The sequence below is a fragment of the Staurois parvus genome, unplaced genomic scaffold (assembly GCF_062004578.1).
Source record: "Staurois parvus isolate SC_StPar_1 unplaced genomic scaffold, SC_StPar_1.0 ptg000607l, whole genome shotgun sequence".
Lineage (NCBI taxonomy): Eukaryota > Metazoa > Chordata > Amphibia > Anura > Ranidae > Staurois > Staurois parvus.
This window is the reverse complement of record NW_028318403.1, coordinates 3,313,472-3,336,446: the sequence shown is the minus strand read 5'-3', so window position 1 is coordinate 3,336,446 and position 22,975 is coordinate 3,313,472. Positions and strand designations below refer to the sequence as shown.

The following is a 22,975-nucleotide window of genomic DNA, read 5'->3' as shown; positions in this document are numbered from 1 at the left end:
CGTACCGTCCCCCTAGTTATTGTAGGTAAGCTCTGTGAGGGGCTCGCCCTGCCCCCCTCTGTATTGTAGGTAAGCTCTGTGAGGGGCTCGCACCGTCCCCCCCTGTATTGTAGGTAAGCTCTGTGAGGGGCTCGCACCGTCCCCCCCTGTATTGTGGGTGAGCTCTGTGAGGGGCTCGCACCGTCCCCCCCTGTATTGTAGGTAAGCTCTGTGAGGGGCTCGCACCGTCCCCCCCAGTATTGTGGGTAAGCTCTGTGAGGGGCTCGCTCCGTCCCCCCCTGTATTGTAGGTAAGCTCTGTGAGGGGCTCGCACCGTCCCCCCCTGTATTGTAGGTGAGCTCTGTGAGGGGCTCGCACCGTCCCCCCCGGTATTATAGGTAAGCTCTGTGAGGGGCTCGCACCGTCCCCCCCGGTATTGTAGGTGAGCTCTGTGAGGGGCTCGCACCGTTCCCCCCGGTATTATAGGTAAGCTCTGTGGGCTGGGCTGATTATTTTGGTTTTCCTTTCTCTGGGTTGCAGCTATTGGTCAGTCATGTGATGCCGGTAAGGTGGGCGGGACTGATGCAGGCAAGGAGAAAGGAGAGGACGGAGCTAGGTCGGAGCAGAGCGGGGTACACCGGGAGGGTGGGGGGGAAGACGGTGCCGGGGAGCACGGAGGAGGCTGACCGAGAACCGGGAATACAGGAAGAGACCGGAGAGGAGCAGCCGGTGATGTGACTGAGTGAGTATTCCCCATCCCCGGGATACCCGGCGCTGGGCAGATGCTGGTCATAGTTCCAGGAACCCCGGTCCTGTCCCCCTCCCCCAGTCCCTGGGATGAATTCCCCTGCTGTGCCGAGTCCCGGGAGAGGATGGCGGAGCCGGCTGTGTGCCGCACTGTGCCTGCAGGAAGCAGCTCTACACAACAAGGCGGAGGGCAGCCGGCAGAGGAGACAGACTTGTTTATCCCACAACTGGGGCGGCTGTCCGGGGATCAGGAGCGGGTCAGTCCGGGGGGGAGGGGGAAGAATGTGTGATCCTCTCCTCTGTGCTGGAATCTCATCCTGGGGGGGTCTGCAACTTTATATATAATATACATACACTACAATTCTAAAACAATTAACACACCATTCCCCCCCAGTGACACCGATGAATGGGGCGCCATTCCCCCCCAGTGACACCGATGAATGGGACGCCATTCCCCCCCAGTGACACCGATGAATGGGACGCCATTCCCCCCCGTGACGCCAATGATGGGACGCCATTCCTCCCACTGACACCGATGATGGGGCGCTATTCCCCCCGGTGACACCGATGATGGGGCGCTATTTTCCCCCCCCCCACACACCAGCGTTGGGACGCCATTCCTCCCGGTGACACCAGTGTTGGGACGCCATTCCTCCCGGTGACACCAGTGTTGGGACGCCATTCCTCCCGGTGACACCAGTGTTGGGACGCCATTCCTCCCGGTGACACCAGTGTTGGGACGCCATTCCTCCCGGTGACACCAGTGTTGGGACGCCGTTCCTCCCGGTGACACCAGTGTTGGGACACTGTTCCTCCCGGTGACACCAGTGTTGGGACACTGTTCCAAATCCCCCCCGACACCAATGATTGGGCACTATTCCTTCCACTGACACCAATGATGGGACACCAACCCCCCCCAACAATGTTGGGACACTGTTCTTCCCGGTGACACCAATGATGGGCATTATTCCCCCCCACCGACATCGATGACTGGGCACTATTCTTTCCACTGACACAAATTTTGAAAAAAAAAGAAAACAATATTTTTTACATTGCTATAAAACATGTCCAATAAAAAAATTTTAAAATCTTAATTTCGTCATACATTTAGGCCAGAATGTACTCTGCTACAGGTCTGTGGTAAAGAAAATCCCAATACGTGTAAATTAATTGGTTTACTTCTTTTACAAATGGCTGTATAGATACTGGGGTTTTTATTTACTTATTTTTTTAATACTAGTGATGGCAGCGATCAGCGACTTATAGCGGGACTGCAGCGGACATTCTGACACTGGGGGGGGAACTAACTGCCACTGACATCCCAATGACACTAATACAGTGATCAGTGCTAACAAAAGGCACTAACACAGTACTAATGACACTGGGCAGGAAGGGGTTAACATCTGGGGCGATCAAAGGGTTAACTGTGTGCTGTGCTTACACTGTGCATTGTTTTACTAGGGAGACATGCTGTGCAGAGAGAAAAAGCAGCATGTTCACGCTGACAGAAGAGAGATCATCTCACAGATCTCTCCCCTCTCAGCTTTAGTGGCAAACACCGACAATCGCTGACCAAGAATCGGACCCGGTGATTGACATGGCAGCGTTGGTAGGGTGGCAGGCGCGCGCCCCCTACCTGGAACTTCAAAGTCACGTTTATTTACATGATTTTGCGCAGAGCGGCTGCACTGTAGAAGTATATCTGCAATAGGGCAGTAGGTAAACGGTTCATCACCACTGGGGTTTTTATTTTTTGCTAAACAAAAACAGACCAAAATTTTTGAAAAAAAGGTTTTTCTTTGTTTCTGTTATAAAGTTTTGTAAGTGATTTTTCTCCTTCACTGATGAGGCTGCACTGACGGGCATTGGCACGGAGGCGCTGACAGGCATCACCTTAGCTGCGCTGGCAGGCATCACCTTAGCTGCGCTGGCAGGCATCACCTTAGCTGCGCTGACAGGCATCACCTTAGCTGCGCTGACTGGCATCACCTTAGCTGCGCTGGCGGGCATCACCTTAGCTGCGCTGGCGGGCATCACCTTAGCTGCGCTGGCGGGCATCACCTTAGCTGCGCTGGCGGGCATCACCTTAGCTGCGCTGACTGGCATCACCTTAGCTGCGCTGGCGGGCATCACCTTAGCTGCGCTGACTGGCATCACCTTAGCTGCGCTGACTGGCATCACCTTAGCTGCGCTGGCGGGCATCACCTTAGCTGCGCTGACTGGCATCACCTTTGCTGCGCTGACTGGCATCACTGCGGAGGCACTGAAAGTCAGCACTCATGGGCACTATTGGCCACACTGATGGGGCGGCACTGATCATCAGTGTAGATGTCCCCCTGAGAAACACTGCTTACATGCTCTCCTCTCCTCATGCGCTGTCAGCGTGAGGAGAGGACTGTTGATAACTGGCATTTCCTATTTACACTGTGGTCAGCTATGATTGGACACAGCTGGTCACATGGTAAAAGGTGGCTCTGATTGGCCACTTACTTGGACACGTGATCAAAGGACACAGCATTCACAGATTGTGCATAGTGCGCACCCCGGGGGACGCCCTCCCAGAACAAGCCAGCCGCATCTTTTGGCCATCAGCGCGGTGGGGAACTGGTGAACAGCATGTGACAGGTGACCCTTTCACCAGACTAGTCATTTCAACAAAAGTCCTCCCCCAAGACTTTGTATTTAACATATTTTAGTCATGTTCACTTGTAAAAGCTTTCCTTGTGTAGAAATCCAAAAGCCCTGAGACTGGTGCTGGATATCCCCACCTTGAATGTAATGTCAGCTGAACCAGAGCTGTCACCTAATTTGACAATGTGGCCACCATCCTCCACTACAGTTTTTCCAGGGGTTGCTATGAGCTCCCTGACCTCCCATCTGACAGTGCCTGCCTAGTTCCAGGTCCAAAGCTGCTTTGCAGAGTTAGCAGCAATTGTGGAATTCTGACAACCACGTGCAAGAGGGCATGCTCCTCACTGATCACCAATGCAAAGGGCATTTTCCCAGTGATCTTTGATGGACTAATCCTTAGCAGGGGTTTCCTGGGACCTGAAAATGATTTGGTTCCTCAGCAGTAAAAAGTTTGAGAACGGCTGCCCTGTTGTATTTCCCTTCCTTGGCAGCTACATAAGAGGTTATGTAGGAGGGGTGGAGGAGCTAGGCCAGCACTGATTGTAATTAAACTTTCTCAGCAGAGGGGAGGGCTATGATGTGCAAGGAGGGAAGTGGGTGAATCCCAACTGTGTCGTCAGCTGACAATGGACTTTATATCTGTCTGCTAAATTTGGGTCACAGGAATAATGAACTAAGTGCATTTCTATGACTCACAGGGGCAGTATGGCCAAAACAGCTTTAGCTATACTTCTTCTTTAAAGGAATTGCAAATGGAAAAATAATAATTTATGGAAGAGAAAACAAGTAACCATAAAATACCTTTTTAATTTTTATTTTTTATTCTGTGCGTTTTCTGTAGGTTGGGGACAGGGTCTCTATAAAACTAAGTTCACCTTTCAGGCTTTATGCACACTGGGCTTAACCTCTTCATGTCCGGACACTTTCACCCCCTTCCTGTCCAGGCCAATTTTCAGCTTTCAGTGCTGTCACACTTTGATAATTGCGCGGTTATGCAACACTGTACCCATATGAATTTTTTTAGCATTTTTTTTGAGACAGATAAAACTTTATTTTGGTGGTATTTATTCACCACTGGGATTTTTTTTTTTTTTTTTTTTGCTATATAAATGAAAGTCCAAAAATTTTGAAAAAAATAGGTTTTTTTCTTATACAATTTTGCAAATAAATAATCTTTCTTCATAAATCTTGGCCAAAATGTATTCAGCAATCTTTTTAGTAAAAAAGAAAATAACCCAAATTAGTTTATAACCAAAAATTATAATTTTTTTCAAAAAATGTTTTTATATTTTTATTTTTTTATATTATTATTTATTAACATACTGTCACCCTAGCATTACAGTGTCACCATAGTGACACTGTACTACTTGTGGGAGGTGATGAAGATTTTTTTTTTTTTTTACACTGATTACTTTTACACCCAAAATCAATCATTTCACCTTCTCTCTGGCTGCATTCTTGCAGCCATTGAGAAATGCTGTGAGAGCTGTAATTGGTCACAGCTTGTCACTTGGTACAAGGCGTTGTGAATAGCCTTGTACCATGTGACCTCTGTGATCATTCACAGATTTCACATGTAGTAAGCAATGATGTCAGAAATGACATCTTGCTTACTACTATTCATGTGATCACTGATTGACCATCAGTGATCACATGATTGGGACCTCACATAGAGGTCCTGTACAGCGGTCAGTGTTCCACTGTGACTGGAGGACACAGCGGGCATTGGATCGCTCCCAGGGAGCGCGCACAGGCTAAAAAGGCGGGCGCCGTTTATGAATGGCAATCCGCTCCTGCACTGTTCCCGTTCGGCCGTTTATGTACATGGGCCGGACGGGAAGTGGTTAAAAAATAAATAAAAGCCTGTTTCCTTGGCAGAAAAAACCCTCACTAATATGGAGGGTTTTTGTACAATGTTTAGGCTCGTTTAGTGTTTTTTATGCCAATAAACTCCAATCAAAAATGCAAAACAATGTTTTTTCTTTTCCTGCCTCTGAACGCTGAACTATATGCCTCCAAACATCCTAATGTACATGGCCACATAGCACAACATTAACTGCTTCTACAGGCAAGACACACAAGTCCTGTACAAGCAGCGATTTTTAAGCCAGTGTGCATGGAGCCTCAAGAAAACTAGTAAATCTTGCAGGAAAAAAATGCACATTTTTAATTTTTTCTCCTGAAGGAGCCTGGAAAGCATTGCTTTGGTGGATCAGGGGTCCAATTTTAGGCTTCTGCAGACAATCCCTGCTGCTTTCAGCCTGTACCTTCATACGGGCTGTCTGTTGAAAGCTGCAGGGTACGTGAATGAACGAGAGCACTCATCGGTGACCCCCGCCGTCCATTTAGAACTACAAGCTGTCAGCCGCAGTGGCTGGTGGTAGTTGTAGTTCATTCACTTGTGAATGAATAATGTGGTTGTGTGGGTGAAGCCCCGCAGGGTCGTGATGTTTTTATATTTTGACAGTGGGTGTAGGGAAAAGATCCCCTGCCCAACACTGAAGGGGAGATCGGAGAAAGGAGCCGGAACATGTTCTATGTTTCAAAAGGTGACTGTATCCTTTAAGCTGGCTATAGACAAGTTTGCGTTCATCCCTTACACCTCTGACACCAGTCATCTCAAGGCTATAGTAGAAGTAGAATGCATTTTCAGGTGATCAGACAGGTTTGTCTACTAAGCTGCCGACAGACACCTTGATACTTGATCTGTCAGGTATTGTATTTGTAAGTTATTTTCTGTTGCTTTTGTTTACAATGACAGCTCACTGATTCATCCATCAGTTGCCAAGAAACAGAGTATCTATATCAACCAGCCAGAATTCACTTTACTGAAGTCAGATCGATACTAGAATGATTGGTTGATATGGGTCATGTACATACATTGTGTGCTCTGCTCCTTGAGCCCTGGTGCACACTAGCACACACCTGTTCCCGCACTCGCAACCGCATTGTGTTTCTCTTGCGAGATGCACGGGGGTGCCATTCATTCTAAATATCACCCCCGCGCAGCTCATCCCACAGCATGATCGAGGGTACGAGAACCGCATAGAAACTGCATGGTCAAAAAGACTATGCCGTTTCCCTGCGGATGCATGAAACATGGGCGGCCATGCCTGTGCAAACGCATGTTGCATGGCCCGCATATATGTGAACCGGGCCTGAATATTTTTATTTAACCACTAGCCTACATGGCATTTATACCACCTTCCTGTCCAGGCCAATCTTCAGCTTTCAGCACTGTCACACTTTGAATGACAATTGCGCGGTTATGCAACACTGAACCCATATGACATTTTTATCTTTTTTTTTCTCACAAATACAGCTTTCTTTTGGTGGTATTTATTTGCCGCTGGGTGTTTTATTTTTTGCGATGTAAACAAAAAAAGTGCAAAAAAATTTGAAGGGAAAAAAAAAGTTTTTCTTTGTACAGTGGGGCAAAAAAGTATTTAGTCAGCCACCAATTGTGCAAGTTCTCCCACTTAAAAAGATGAGTGGCTTCGTAAGAAGCATTTCAAGGTCCTGGAGTGGCCTAGCCAGTCTCCAGATCTCAACCCCATAGAAAACCTTCTATGGAGTTGAAAGTCCGTGTTGCCCAGCGACAGCCCCAAAACATCACTGCTCTAGAGGAGATCTGCATGGAGGATGGGCCAACATACCAGCAACAGTGTGTGCCAACCTTGTGAAGACTTACAGGAAACAAAGTATTGAGATGAACTTTTGATATTGACCAAATACTTATTTTCCACCATAATTTGCAAATAAATTCTTTCCAAATCAGCCAATGTGATTGTCTGGATTTTTTTCTCATTTTGTCTCTCATAGTTGAGGTCTACCTATGATGCCAATTACAGGCCTCTCTCATCTTTTTAAGTGGGAGAACTTGCACAATTGGTGGCTGACTAAATACTTTTTTTGCCCCACTGTATCTATTACAAAATTTTGCAAACGGGTATCTTTTCTCCTTCACTGATGTGCGTTTTATGAGGTGGCACGGATAGGCGGCACTGAGGTGGCACGGATAGGCGGCACTGAGGTGGCACAGATAGGCGGCACTGAGGTGGCACGGATAGGCGGCACTGATGATGCTGCACTGATAGATGGCACTGATGATGTGGCACTGGTGGGCGGCACTGGTGGTTGGCACTGATGGGCACAGGCGATTGGCACTGCATCAGTGCCGATCCCTTCGCTGACAACAGCCGGTTCTCGGCAGTACTTTCTTCACGCTGTGACAGCGTGAGGAAAGTGCAGCCGAGAACCAGCAAGTGTAATTTCCCAGTGATCGCTGTGTCATTGGACACAGCTGATCACATGGTAAAAGGCCACCATGATTGGCCGTTTACCATACACCGTGATCAGCTGTGTCTGTAGGACACAGCGATCACCGGCGGTAACAGGTGCGCGCCTCTGGGGGCGCGGGTTCTGGAATGACGTCCATGGACGTCGTCCCAGGATTCCACAACCGCGCTGTACCTGTCCTTCGGCTATAGCATGGTTGGGAACTGGTTAAAGGATAATTTCTCCCTTTTTAGTAAAAAATAATGAATGCACATTTTATTTGCAGATAAACAAATGTGCATTATTATTTTTGTCTGCAGGAGCCTGTAAACTATTGCATCAGCAATCAGCAGATCACTGGTGCCATTCAGGTTTCCTGCAGACCTGTCAGTATATCTACTTGCCATAGGGGATGTACAAACAAGTAGATGTACTGATAGGAAGAATGAATGAACTACCACATCACCCTGGTAGTTCATTGAGCACTACCAGCCGACAGCCACTAAGGCTATTGGGACTTGTAGTCCCTCATTCATAGTGGACTGTGGCCCACATGGCTGCGGTTTTTAAAAAATTTGACAGCTAGTGAGGTGAGAGAAGATTCCCCGCTAGCTCTCAAAGGGGAGCGGGGGCCGGTCTGACTGTAACAACCCCTGAATATGGGTGTAACATGTATGTTACAAAAGGTGAACTTACTTTAAAAAAGCTGTCCTGTTCTATTGGCAGAGTTGCAGATCAGTACTTCTACTTTATAGTTTTGGAAGTGTACTTTACTTACAACTCATGGTAATGACTGGTGCAGCGAGTCCGTGTCCACATCTGTTGGCTGCAACACAACTAAGAGGATTATCTTTGTTTTCTATGCGGCTTGTTCACACCTGTCTGTTTTTTTTTCCATGCGTCTTGGGGAAGAAATGTACATGTTTTTGTTTTGGGGTTTTTTTTCTTAGTTTTTTTGGGTGGGGCAATGCACATTTTGACAACTGAAACTTTAAAGGGCACACACGGAAAATACATAAAAAATGCAATGTAAATGCATTCACACAAGTGTCGCCCTATCCCCCAGGAGAAGACAGCCACCCTTCTGCTCTGCATTATCCACACATGTTCACGTCAGCCTGAAGCAGCAGCACTTGGCATGATCTAGCTGCTGATGACAGACTTTAAAATGGAACTTCATCTTAAAGGAGAAGTTCTTCTGTATGTCTGTCTTCCCTCCCTCCTCTACTACATTTGGCACTTTAAATTTTTGGGGGGGTACCCGCTCCCACTTTGGCTCAGATCGCTTAGGCAATCTGAGCGCAAGTTCAGCCACCTTCTTTTGCCGCAGTCTTCAAGGACACGTCACAGGTTCAAGAATGCTGCAGGACCATTCATGGAGCACAGCTCAGCTATTTTGGCTATACTACTCCTGTAGGTCACAGGAGTGCAGTTTGTTCTGCACTCCTGTGACCCACTGTCAGCTGAAATCACTCACTCAGTCCAGGCTCTGAAAAGATCCTGACCGTACGGTCGGGATCCACCCAGATGCCTGGACCGACCGTGGATGTCTCAGCGATCCTCCGAGAGCCTGAGCCAGCCCCTCTACAGCCCAGCGCTTTAGTGAACGCTGGAGAGGCAGAGCAGAGAGCCAGTGACTGATAGTCCCGGCACTTTGCTCAGAGCAGAGGGGAGAACTGAGCGATCAGCGGTGTTTGATAGCGCAGTTCTCACTGCAGAGTCGGCGGGGGGGGGGACAGATGCACCATTGGATCAATGCTACATCCACCTAGGGGGGGCCATACTTCTTTTTTAAAGTCAGCAGCTTCAGTATTTATAGCTGCTGACTTTTAATTTTTTTTTCTTTCTAGGCTGAATGTCCTTTTTTTTTTTTTTTTTTTTTTTTTTTTTTATAGCTGAAAACCAGAATTACAAGAAATATATGTGCACACCTAAAATAATTTAACATACTTAGAATGTCTGTCACATATGAGTAGCTTTTTTTACATGCCAGTCATACGCTGAACAAGTATTTCATAACAGAATGATGTCTTAAAAGACCAATGCTAGTGTTTTTCTGCCATATCAGGGCTTATGTATGAAAGGTATTAAAAAAAAAAAACTAAACTGCTTTGTGCGTGGTCGGTTATTGTCTTAATGTGCATGAGCAGCGAGGGGGCGGTAAACATGTGATTGATCCATGTTTTTACCTCCCTATGACTACCTCCAAACAAACATGGTGGCCACTCAGATGAGTATAGATTGCTGTGGCCATGGTGCAGTCATTTTTCACCTGGCATATCGAGTTTGACAGGTGGCACTACTTGTCAAACTTGCTCATTGAAGTTAATGGGGTTGAGCCACAACCAGAGCCAATTGTTTGGCTCACAATGCAGTATTTTAATGCAAAATCTTGCTTCAGTTGAATAAAAGAGACATTCAAAGGTGCCTGTACTGTTGCCTGAATGCCTGTAAACTGCCTCTGAAAAGATGTCTACCGAAGATTGCTTTTGTACAGAGGAGTGGTAATGATTGCCACTTGTGTAAAGGAGGCCTTATGGCACACTTAGATCTACAGTTGCAATGGTGCTTCATATTAAAATTTGGATTTAGGTCTGGACTTTAACTGGGTCATTCTAACACATGAATATACTTTAATCAAAACCATTTCATTGTAGCTGTGGCTCTATGTTTAGGGTCCTCCTTCTGCTGGAAGGTGAACCTCTGCCACAGTCTCAAGCCTTTTGCAGACTCTTAACAGGTTTTCTTCTAAGATTGCCCTGTGTTTGGCTCCATCCATCTTCCCATCAACTCTGACCAACTTCCCTGTCCCTGTTGAAGAAAAGCATCCCACAACATGATGCTGCCACCACCATGTTTCACAGTGGGGATGGTGTGTTCTGGGTGATGTGCAGTGTTCGTTTTCCGCCTCACATAGTGTTTTGCTTTTAGGCCAAAAAGTTCAATTTTGGTTTCATCTGACCAGAACACCTTCTTCCACATGTTTGCAGTGCCCCCCACATGGCTTCTCACAAACTGCAAACAGGACTTCTTTTGGCTTTCTTTCAACAATGGTTTTCTTCTTGCCACTCTTCCATAAAGGCCAGATTTGTGGAGTGCACGACTAATAGTTGTCCTGTGGACAGATTCTCCCACCTGAGCTGTGGATCTCTGCAGCTCCTCTAGAGTTACCTTGGGCCTCTTGGCTGCTTCTCTGATTAATGGTCTCCTTGCCCGGCCTGTCAGTTTAGGTGGACAGCCATGTCTTGGTAGGTTTGCAGTTGTGCCATACTCCTTCCATTTTTGGATGATGGATTGAATAGTTCTCCATGAGAAGTTCTAAGCTTGGGATATTTTTTTATAACCTAACCCTGCTTTAAACCTCTCCACAACTTTATCCCTGACCTGGCTGGTGTGTTCCTTGGCCTTCATGATGCTGTTTGTTCACCAGTGTTCTCCAACAAACCTCTGAGGGTTTCTGTAATATGCTTGTATATCATTCTGTATCTTTTTTCTTATAATTTAAAAATACTCTAAATAATTCAAAAATTCATTTTGGCTAAAAATACTTGTTGATCCCGCCAGTGACCTCTGTTGATGGTGGCAATGATCTGCAGGGTCATCTTTCCTCTTTAGTGTTGCCACCTTGAGTACACATTCTGTAAAGCCCTCCATATGGCTTACTTTGCCTTTGTTTTCAAATCTGAACAGCAGTGGGCAGGACCAGCCTTCCTTGCCATGAATGGCTATTACAGGAGGAGCCACTGTCAATCAAACACTCTTATCTGCCCCATCAGGTGGTGCTGCTGGTGATGTACACAGCTGAGGGTCTGAGGGGTGGGTGAGAGTGACTGACATCCATTCCTCCTGTCATTGTCTCTTTTGTCAGGACAGGCTGGTCCTACCCACCGTTAAGATCATATGACTCCAAATAGCATCAGTCATGTGATCCTGGACCAAAACCGAGAATAGAGGTTTAGTGTTCATGTTCAATACAATTAATTTTTGTGTTTTTTTTTTTCTAAAAAATGTAGATGTGCAACATACTGTAAATTGTAACTGCCACCATTTTATTCTACAGGGTCTCTGAGCCGCATAGTTACCATCGGAACATTAAATATTTTCTGAACATGCAAACTGCAGATTTAACAACTGTGCAAAAACTAGAACAAAATTGCTCTAGAATGGAAGTGGATACAAATCTTTTTCTCTATAACTGCCATTCAACTTCCAACTGCCATTAAACTTCCAACTGACATTCCTACAGGCAATGGTTTGAAAATTATGGAAGCATTCTGGGACAACAACAAATGTTCTTGTTAAAGTGGAACTAAACCCTCTTATCCTTTTGAGCCAAGGAAGCTGCCATCTTAGTCTGTGTTTGATCTGCAACGGCCATGATGCTGCACATGTGATCAGTTATGACACCAGATATTTGATGGTTTGACAGTTTGGTTGAGAACACAAGCAAATGTGACAGTTGGCATTCCTGGCATGCCGAGAAAGTAACTTTTTTTGAAACCGTTAAATTGATGGGTTTAGTTCCACTTTAATACACTTCTCTCATTCAGTATATTTATTTTAAACAATTAAGTAGTACAGATGATCTGATTTGCAATGAACAATGATGAAGGTCATAAGATATGACACTAGTACAAAGTACTGAGCACACCCTGATAGTATAGAGAATAAAGTCATGTACAAAGTTATGAGTCTGATTTCCTGATCAGATGGTATTGCAGGCAGGTATATCCAAGCCATGAAAGGACAGCCGTTGTATAAACTTGTCAAGCCATTGAGATGAAGAATAAGGCTCCATGTACACAAGCCTACCCTGACCACCAGCCGCAGGAAAACGCAAATTTCAGAAAAACCGCGGCAACTGCGGTACTGTGATTTTGGTGCGTTTTACAGTTTCCAGCGGTCAAAACGTTCCTATCCTGAGCATGATTCTTCCGCATTCAGGAGAGGGGTGTTTAACCTCACCTAAACTCTGCTGCTCCTAAACTCTGCTAAAAGCCTATGTGTACATGGACACACAGGCTTTTATGGAGTGGAGTTTAGGAGCTTTGGCAAAATAAAATGCCAAAAGCTCCCAAACTGGAGTTTAGGAGCTGCTTGTGTACATGAAGCCTAATGCCCCATACACAAGTCAAGAAAATCGTACGAAAAATTTTGCAGAACCACTGATCGAACAATTTTCTCTTCGTTGATGAGCAGGGTGTTTTAACCGATAACGATATTGTGAACGAAAAAATCCGGTTGAACAATAGTGAAAAATTTTGTTGTTTCGCATACGAATTACCGATTGCGGTGGTATGACTGTCGTACGGAAAAAAATCTATCAAGCGCTATCACGCATGAGCGGAAACAGAAGATGTCCCGGATGTTTATGGCCAAGGAATCTTCGTAAACATGACAAATCCAAATGTTAAAAGTAGATTGGCCTAATGAGATAATGAAAGCAGAATTCTGCAGATTATATTTTATGTATCACTATTTATGTATATAGGTCATGTAATAAACTATATTATACTCATTGCTGGGAATCGTTGTGTATATCGCTCGTTCTGGCTGGAAGGGCGTGGCTACAAGGTCACATGCACACCGCATCACTTCCACTTGTACAGAAGACGTCAACACTACGTATTGCCCGATGAACAATTTTTTTAGATTGGTTAATGTGGGCCATGATTTCGACCAACGAATGAACGCCTCTCAATCATCGGATGACTGATCGGTCGATTTTCTACCTTAAGAGCCAGAAATGGTGAAGATAGACAAAATATTGGGTGGGGAATAGCAGGGTTTCCCAGGGGTCCTTATATGCAGAAAATGGTGAACCACAGCTTAAGCGGGTCTGACATGCCTCTATTCATGGTTCAAGCAATGAATCATCAAAATTTGGGGGAAGAAAATAAGAGACCCAAGGTTGCCATATTTTTATATATTTTTTTGACCTTGTCCTGTAGCGTAGCTTCTATTTTACTGTGTGTCATGTGTTGCCAGGAGTTAGAAATAAAGTCAAGTGTGAACGTAGCCTTTGAAGCCAGCTATGAATGAGGTATTTTCTCGACTGAAATACGTTGGTGTTGGTTGTTCTATGGAATTTTTTACTCCTTGCTTAAAATAGACATTTTCACTTCACCTAGTTGCCGATATTTCATACTTTATAAGACCCACTGTGACCTATTGATTATAGCAACTGGCTAACCTGTCAACGGTTTCCTAAGGTTTCTGTGGGGGCTGTGTGAGCTGAACATGTTCATGCAGCCCTGAGCAAAGTAGTTTGGCTCCTTTCATAAATGCAGCCAGGGAGTGGTAGAAATATGCGGTTGATCTGCATTTTTACCGCCCACTGCCCACTCACCTGCAAGCTGACTTGGTGCAGCATGAGTGCATACAAATTGCCACAAAGTGTTGCCATTTTTTACACTACATGCAGAATCTGGAAAGCGTTTTTACCGCTTCCCAAACGCCTCTGCCAATTCTGCACATTACAGCACATGGTGCTGTTCTAACGGGAGCATTTGCATCGCGGCAAAACGGACGCCTCTGGTCGAGTCAGGAGGCGTTGAAGCCTCCTATTCTCGTCCATGGTGCCGCTCTGCAAACGCCCGGCTGGCGTTTGCGGTGCGGTTGCAGGGCATTTGCGGAGCGGGTAACACCACTCAAACTGCATTAAAGGCATTTGTGGGGTGTTATTAACGCTCGGCAAACACCTAGCAACCTCCGCTAAACCGCGCATGCAGCGTTTGCTGAGCGTTAAAACGCTCTACAAACGCCGGACCAACGCTTGCCAAACGCTATAGGGGCGTTTGGCAAGCGTTGGTAAAACAGCCAAGTGTGAACGAGCCCTTAATGCACCGCAAACAGTGCAAATCCATCCCTTATGGCCCTTTTGGAAGAGGAACATTTTGGTAGGAATCTATTTTTGGGGTTCCACAGAACTTCATCTGCACTGCCAATCTCATTGAAAGCTGTGTAATCCTGGGACAGTGTCACAGTGACAGATGGTATCCCAGAGACAATGGATTGAAGACTCAGGAGGGAGGGTGTCCTTCTATGTCTGGGTGTGTCTTTAAACAGGTGGCCCTTGCTTTGTCAGTTGATTATTCAGAAAACAGGGAAGTCTAGGGATTTCCTGCTTCCATAACAAAAGACTGCATGGTAAACAAGGACCTGTTTACACTGCTGAGCCTAAAGCCGACCCTCCACCACTCCCCCCTATTTACAACTGCCACCAGTGCTGTATTCTTATTGCAGATTAAACACATTAAGTCTGGGTTCACACTGATGTGGTGCGGAATTTGCAGCGGTTTCTGTTTGAATTTTAAACCGCATCACAATCGCACCTCGTTCATGCGGACTGCTGCAGGTGTGTATGTTAACAACACCCCAAAATCGGTTCACAAAACGCGGTGCGATCTGCAGAATTGGATTGCATAGGTGTGAATATCCATGCAATCTGATTCTAGTACAGACCAAAAAAAGGGACCTGCACCTTTTTTGGTGTGGATGTGGTGCGATTTAACCCTTTGAGGACCAAGGGACGTATTTGTCCCATATTTTTAATTGCGTGTATCATCTGATTAAGAACTTAAAACTCTTCTTCTTTTTTTTTTTTTTTTGGTTTGAGTCAAAATATTAGTTCTTATCAACAAATGGATCTAGCTTTTTGCCAATTATTTCATGAAATGGCTTAGTTACAGCAACTGAAGTGTACGAACTTTAAAAACAAAAAAATTGATTCTTTTGGCGTTCCAAAATCTTACGGTCCTCAAAGGGTTAAGGCATAATGTATGACTCGAATCGCACCGCACAGAATTCGCATGTGATTTACACAGGAATGTGGTGCGGATCACATGTGATATGCCGCACCACAGAAGTGTGAACACGGGCTTAATGCTGTTTACTTGCCCACTGTGCCTCTTTATTGCTGCAAGCTAATGCACCTCTTCTCTTCCTTGAAGATGTGATCAGTGGTCATCGTTTTTGCTGCTGTCCATCAATGACATTAGCACCAGACCTCTTGTATACACCGTGAGACATTTAGGCTCCATGTACACAGAACACCTCTGAACGATGGAAACTGACTGCTGGAAAACGTGGCTAAAAACGCCAGTTTAGCCATGTTTGCATACTGCGTTTATGCGCGTTTACGAGCGTTTGTGGTTTAGAAGCGTTTTTTGAAGATAACCTTAGGAGACCTTCCAAAATGCGCTGAAAAACAGTACAAAATTAACTATTTTAGACATTTTGAGAGAAATAGAGAGAGCAGAAGCAGAGAGAGCAGTATGTGTTGAGATTAGCTGTTTTTTTTTTTGTGGTGTTTGGATGTGTTCCAGCTCATTTCTGTGCAGAAATTATTGCAGCAGTCGAGAAACATATTTTCTTTCATGCAAAACCTCAAAGTATGGTGTACCAGGTCCATTTGAGTACCGGAAAAACACTTGCATTTTTCATGATGCAAAAAGGCTCTGGACAGCATCTGGAAATGGAAGAGTTAAAAAAAAAAAAAAAATTCAAACGCTTATAAACGCGGTTAGCTAAGTTTACACGCATTTGGCGTTTGAAACGCTGATAAAATCTACTCCTGAACGCAAGTTTTCTGCGTTCAAAAAAACGCCTGTAAACGACATAGTGTACATGGACACATAGGAAAACATTAGGGAGAGTTCAGGGGCTGCTGAGAAAAATGCTGAACAGCTCCTCAACGTGAGTTTATCAGCTGCAGTGTACATGAGCCCTTAGAGCAGTGGTTCTCAACCTGTGGGTCGCGACCCCTTTGGGGGTCGAATGACCTTTTCACAGGGGTCACCTAAGACCATCAGAAAACACATATTTCCGATGTGTAAAGAGCAGCTACTGTGTTGAAAGCAGCTACTGTGTTGAAAGCAGCTACTGTGTTGAAAGCAGCTACTCTGTTAAAAGCAGCTACTGTGCTGAAAGCAGCAGTATTGGAGGTAAAACGACACTCATGAATTATAATTACTGGGCAAATAATTTTATGGTTGGGGGTCACCACAACATGAGGAACTGTATTAAAGGGTCACGGCATTAGGAAGGTTGAGAACCACTGCCTTAGAGGTTGATTTACTAATACTGGAGAGTGCAAAATCTGGTACAGCTCTGCATGGTTGCCAATCCGTTTCTAACTTCAGCTCGGTTAATTAAGCTTTCACCAAAAAAACCCCCAAAAACCTGGAAGCTGGTTGGTTTCTATGCAGAGTTGCACCTGAGTTTGCATTCTCCAGTTTTAGTAAATCGACCCCCTAGCGTTTTTATTGTTTATATATTGCCATGGCTATGTCAATGTAAGCAGCATTACAATATGCAAGGCTCACATTGCCAAGGCAAAACATAACTTCCACAAATAGAAGGCCCCCAAATAACTTGTGTAAACATTACAAGCCGACTGTCAGCTTTTGGACAAAAGCGATCTATCGGCTGAAGATCTACCTGATCGCTTCCATGGACCTGATATCAGTAATTCTAGGGCAGTAGCTTCGTGGCTCAACTGCCTGTTTCCCTCCCCGGCCCCAACTATTAATGAGGAATAACAGCAGAGTCTTTAAGGTGGGAATACACGGTTACAAAATCGACTGATCGGTCATCCGACGACCGAGAGGCGTTCGTTTGCTGGTCAAAATCGTGGCCCACATTAACCAATCTTAAAAAAATTGTTCGGGCAATCCGTAGTGTTGACATCTTCCATACAAATGGAAGTGATGCGGTGTGCATGTGACCTTGTAGCCACGCCCTTCCGGCCAGAACGAGCGATATACACAACAATGACCAGCAATGAGTATAATATCGTTTATTCCATGACCTATATACATAAATAGTGATACATAAAATATAATATGCAGAATTCTGCTTTCATCATCTCATTGGGCCAATCTACTTTTAACATTTGGATTTTTTGTTCGTGTTTACGAAGATTCCTTGGACATAAACATCCGAGTCATCTTCTGTTTCCGCTCATGCGTGATAGCGCTTGATAGATTTTTTTTGTACGAACTTCATACCACCGCATAGAAAATTGGTCGTTCGTATGTGAAATGACAAAATGTTTCACTGTTGTTCAACCGGTTTTTTTTTTTTCGTTCACAATATCGTTATCGGTTAAAACATCCTGCTCATCAACGAAGAGAAAATCGTTCGATCAGTGGTTCCGCAAAATTTTTCGTACAATTTTTTTATTGTGTGTACGGGGCATTATAGTCTGTTGCAGGTATGTGCAGGCTCCAGTGCTGGAATAATTGTAGCATGGGCCCCAGGATGTTCTCAGTTCATGGCCCCTTACCAGTTTAATTGGATCACACATAAGCATCAGGCACAGGATTTTGTGTTCGGCTTCTGACATGGAATTGAGAAAATTTGTCAGGATTTGGAGCACAGTGTTAGAATTTGATCTTCTGTGGCTGTATACTCCTTTGTAAATTACTCATATGATTTTGGCACATACTGAAGACTGCACTATAGGTACAGAGAATGTGTATTTTTATAGTGTATGTTCTCTATCTTTTTTTAAAGGAATCCTTTGAGACCAATAGGCTGCCATTGCTGATTACCTGCAGATACCAGGGTCGTTGGTTCAAATCCCAACCATGGCACCACCTGCCTGGAATTTGCATGTTTTCCCTGTGCCTGCGCGGGTTTCCTCCGGGCACTCCGGTTTCCTCCCACTCTCCAAAGACATGCTGGTAGGTGAATTGGCTCCTGTCTGAATTGGCCCTTTGTATGTGTATGTATGCAGGGGTGTGGAAATTTTTGAAAAAAATACTTGTCCAAGGGACTAAATCAGTATCCCAATATACTTGTCCCTTGTGACAATCTACTTGTCCAGATATAAATACATTTTTTTTTAACCAAAACAGTATTTAAATCGAAGGTGATATTAGGAATGTTTTAACCACAAAATGGGCTTTATGGGGACTTAAACGTTTAATATTTTTAACATTGCTCTGTTTATCTCCTGCTCCCCTCCCTGCCTGTCTCCAGCACCGCACCCGGGGACTAGCAGGCAGCAGTGAGACCTTGCGGTGTAATGAGCAGTGATTGGTTGCTCGTCAGCAAAGGGGAGTGTCTGGCTTATCCTTTATCCCTTTCGCTGCCAGAGCCGTTTTTGCATTTTTTGCACAAGATTAAAATCATTTTAGGCCTGCAGATTACACAAACATGATATATTTTCTGAAATCAGAGACCCTAGAGAACAAAGTAATGGTAGTTCCAATTTTTTATGTCGTATATTACTGGAAAATTTCAGTACAAAATACAGGTTAGTTAATTTTAGGGCACAAAAAAGCAATACATTGCCCTATTTGTTTGTAAAATATAAAAGACGAGGTTGCATCGAGTAAATAGATATCCAACTTGTCAAACCTTAAATTTGCGTGCGCTCATGAAATGTCAACAAACTTCAGTGCCTTATATTTTCTATAGGTGACGCTTTTAAAGCCCCTTCTAGGTCATCAGTATAGTGTTACGGAGGAGGTGTGGTGCTAGAATTATTGATCTCATTCTGGCGATATGTAATGTGTATTGCAGTCGACATTTATATGCGTAGTCGCCCCAGCGTGTGCTTTTACATTTGTACGTTCATATATGTGGGGGAGGGCTCAAATTTTTTTTTTTTTGGGGGGGGGGGTGTTGTTATGTGCTTGGGTGTAACTTTCATTTTTTACAATTAAAAGAAAAAACTTTTTTTTTTTTTTCATCACATAGGGGACAGTGTCCCCTATGTGATGATTTTTGGTGTCTGGCTCTCTTTATTGAGACATCCAGGGTCTAAAAGGTGATTCTTTTAAAGCCCCTTCTAGGTCATCAGTATAGTGTTACGGAGGAGGTGTGGTGCTAGAATTATTGCTCTCATTCTTTCGATATGTAACGTGTATTGCAGTCGACATTTATATGCGTAGGCGCCCCAGCGTGTGCTTTTACGTTTGTACATGCATATATGTGGGGGACGGCTCAATTTTTTGGGGGGGGTTGTAATGTGCTTGGGTGTAACTTTCATTTTTTACAATTAAAAGAAAAAACTTTTTTCATCACATAGGGGACAGTGTCCCCTACGTGATTATTTTTTTGGTGTCAGGTTCTCTTTATTGAGACATCCAGGGTCTAAAAGACCCTGGATGTCTCCCCTGTGCTCCCTGAATGTAATGCAGTGCACATCGCACTGCATTACATTCTTTCCCGGCCTCAATTGCCGGGAATCTCATAACTTCTGGGTCAGGACAAGAATGGGAGGGGAGCTGATGTGCTGCTGGCAGTGAGCCGGTCCCAGGCCCGCAGATGGGCAAGCGGAGCCTGGGAGACAGTGGGCGAAGGGAAGCTTCACATGGGGGGGGGGGGCATTTAGGCTGGCATTGTATGGAAACATTCAGGTGGCAGCACTGCTGCCCAAATGCTTTCCCGCAGCAGGGCTTAAGGTAAAGAAAAGAAACTAGCTGCCTGGCGCCCGGAACTACATGTCCCGGACGTCGGGCGATAGGACTTCAACATCCCTGGTATGAATGTAGGTTAGGGACCTTAGATTGTACGCCCCTTGAGGGTTAGGGACTGATGTGAATGTACAATATATATGTAAAGCACTGCGTAAATTGACGGCGCTATATAAGTATCTGAAATAAATAATAAGCTAAAATCGACCACAGCTGGCCTTATACAGAGCAAACTTGTCCTGGAAGTAAGTGAATGGGATTTCATAGAAATGCGATTGCTGGAAACCACTTCAGTTTGCAAAATATCTATGGAGATCTGATCCCTGACACCATAGATGTGTTCTGTAGCCTCAGGGTCAGAAGAGCGTGTTTCTTTACTCTAAAAAGAACAGAGAAGGCCTGGAGGGGGAGAGTTTTATTTTTCTGTGTAAACAACACTTCTCCTTAACAACAGAGTCTCTTTAAGATTAGTTTGCATAATAATTATGTCATTTTTTGTTTTCTGAAAGTAATGTTAGTGAGTGGTTGAAAACACCATTTTTTTTTCTCTACTAAACACACCCAATGTTCGGTTTGGGTTCGGTTAGGGTTCCCAATAAGTATAGCGATACCTGGTAGCAGTGCTCACTCTTGATCACCTGGAGGAAAGGCATATTATGGTTATACAGGTTTCAGCCTTCAGGGCCGGTTCACACCATAGCTGCACGTGAATTGGACAGGATCGCACTGTGCGTTCTTGTGTGATTCACATGTGGTTCTGTGCGGTGTGATCTCAGCCCATTCATTTTGAATGGGCTAAAATCGCACCACACCGCACGAAACGTAGTGCATGCAGTACTTTTTAAAACGCACTGAAAACCAGATCACATGGTACAAAAGTAACATGCGATCTGGTGCGAGCAAACACACTGCATTTTGCAACCTGCATTTGGAGGGTCATTAACTTTTTATTGACACCCTCTGCATATCGCAAATGGAGTGCATTTTGCATGCGGTCTGAATCACGCAGGAGCGCACAGCACGTTCCTGTGTGATTCATGTGTGGGCATGTTGTGAACCAGCCCTTAAGGCTAGATATACCCTGTGCTCAGTGGGTGGCCCATGCCGGCTCCACTCTGTTCCACAAAAGTTGATCGTTCAGTTGGTTTTGAAGGAGGCTGCTAGAACATCTTCAGCTAAACAACTGCTGCATCCAGACCATGGGACTGAATTCTTGGAGCCATGACGTTACCTGCAGGCTTCCATTGCCACTCTGATATCAGCACTCCCTCCCCTCCCCTGCAGCAGCTGCTCACTGACAGAGTAGAGGGAATGCCAAAATCAGTGGGGCAGTGGAAGCCAGCAGGTGATATCACAGCTTCCAAAATACAGACAAATATAGACATGAGGTTGGAGGTGGTAAAATGGGCAGTTGAGATGCGTTTTTGCTGCCCGCCAACTGCCCTCTCTTAAACTACAATAGGTAGAGTACAGGGGTGTTTAGATGTCACAGCCAAGGTACTTCACGCCTATAGCAAAGTCTATAGCAACATGTAGCACACAGCAAGCCTGCCAAACGCAAAAACATTTAGGCAAATGGGGACGTGCCACAAAAACCCACAGCCGCGTACAAGGCGCATTTGTTGACAAAAGTGGGGTTAAAACCAAGTGCAGATCATGCTTCAAAGGAATGGTAGATTTAAACCCATGTCTACATCTAACCTAAACAAAGTATTTACACAGCTGTCTCTTATAAACTGTATGCAGCATAGGTAGGAGGAGGCAAAGTGGGTGTTCTGCGGTTTCCATGCGGCCGCATTTTAAAAAAGGTGCAGGGACCTTCCCGTTGCAGAACATGCAGACACAGCAGCCCACAAATGAATGGTCTGCCGTACCCACGGCACACACAGCTGCATATATGTGAACTGGGTCTTACTGCTTTCATTCTGCTTTAACACCCCGGTCACACAGATCCGACTTTGAAATTGTACAACTTCACTGGAAGTCGCACGATTTCAAAGTCAGAAGGTATTCCAGCTTGACGTGGGACTTGCAAGACCCAGATATCTATACAAGTCGCACCTGAAGTACAGCATGCACTACTTTAGAAATCGGTGTGGCTCTGAACAAGTTGGAATCGCACCGATATGACCGCTGTAATTTCGGACAATAGTGCGCGACTTTCCATGTGATTGGCAAGTCGCACCCGATGTGACCGAGGTGTAAGGGCCCATTCACACCAGTGAGCGTTAATGTAACATATGTTACATGTGTTGGTGTTGCTGCGCTGTTTTGCCATTCATTGTGAATGGCTCCCCAATGCATGCAGGAGCAATGCATGTAGTACAGTGTATGGTGTCCTGTGCTTGGCAGGAAAATGCAACCTGCCCCATTTATATTTGCAGCATGGTATGATTCAGCCCACTGATTTTGAATGGGCTGTTTAGCGCCCTGCAACCTAACTTGGGCCAAATCATCACAACACCGGCGTCTGTAGCACACAGCTTGCATTGTGAATGGACCCCTAGAATCTCTGTTGTGATCTTTGAGAATGACGTCACATTTAGGGCTCATGTACACTGCAGCTAATAAACTGATGATCAGGAGGTGTTCAGTGTCTTTTTCAGCAGCCCCTGAACTCTCCCTAATGTTTTCCTATGTGTCCATGTACAGAGGCATCAACAGCGAGGCTCTTTCTTTCCATACATCATACATCAGCATCAGAGGTTGGTCATCACCTCTGAGGAAAGGGATTCGTCCCCGAAACGCGTCAGTCATTTGACCGCACTGACAGAACACCTTGCCTGCCGTTGTGGCCATTGTCATTTTTCTATGCTTTTTAGATACATGCTTCATCTGTGAGTATGTTTTTATTATTTCATTCCCACAATAAACCTTGGATAATGCACTAGGTGTGTGCGCCACCTGTTTTC

The 22,975-nt window shown here is 45.0% G+C and overlaps 1 protein-coding gene across 1 annotated transcript in view; it reads left to right on the top strand.

Moving 5' to 3' along the window:
* Positions 1-575: 575 nt before the first annotated feature.
* Positions 576-22,975, top strand: part of SLC7A6 (solute carrier family 7 member 6) — a 72,427-nt gene continuing 50,027 nt past the window's right edge. The window contains exon 1 of the mRNA XM_089692874.1: positions 576-721. The gene's annotated coding sequence lies outside the window, so the exon portion shown is untranslated. The remainder of the gene's footprint in view (positions 722-22,975) is intronic.